The sequence below is a fragment of the Scylla paramamosain genome, unplaced genomic scaffold (assembly GCF_035594125.1).
Source record: "Scylla paramamosain isolate STU-SP2022 unplaced genomic scaffold, ASM3559412v1 Contig30, whole genome shotgun sequence".
NCBI lineage: Eukaryota > Metazoa > Arthropoda > Malacostraca > Decapoda > Portunidae > Scylla > Scylla paramamosain.
In genome coordinates this window covers 840,001-840,253 of record NW_026973695.1, presented here as the reverse complement: position 1 = coordinate 840,253, position 253 = coordinate 840,001, and the positions used below count along the sequence as shown (strand labels likewise).

General features: G+C 39.5%; 1 long non-coding RNA gene across 2 annotated transcripts in view; it reads left to right on the top strand.

Annotated features, from left to right (window-relative positions):
- Positions 1-253, top strand: part of LOC135097737 (uncharacterized) — a 15,995-nt gene continuing 15,742 nt past the window's right edge. For both annotated transcript variants that reach the window (XR_010266095.1, XR_010266092.1), the window contains exon 1: positions 1-253. This exon is cut by the window's right edge and continues 642 nt beyond it. This is a non-coding gene — a long non-coding RNA (uncharacterized LOC135097737).

Sequence of the window (253 nt, the reverse complement as noted above, 5' to 3'; positions counted from 1 at the left end):
CGTGTGTCGAGGAACTTTGACAAAATCTGGATAAATATTTGGGCATTGATAATTTCTAAATATTTATTGTGTTTGAGCAGCGAAATGATCGTGAAATGAAGTGAAATATTACGCAAATCTCGTTCAGAATGGTGGAAATTGTCACATTCAGAGCATTTCGTGACTTTGCAGGGTGAATATGCAAGATACGCTGTGGATTAGTGATTGCACATGGGTAATGCAATGGTGGCCACGTCTTGCCACCTGAACAACA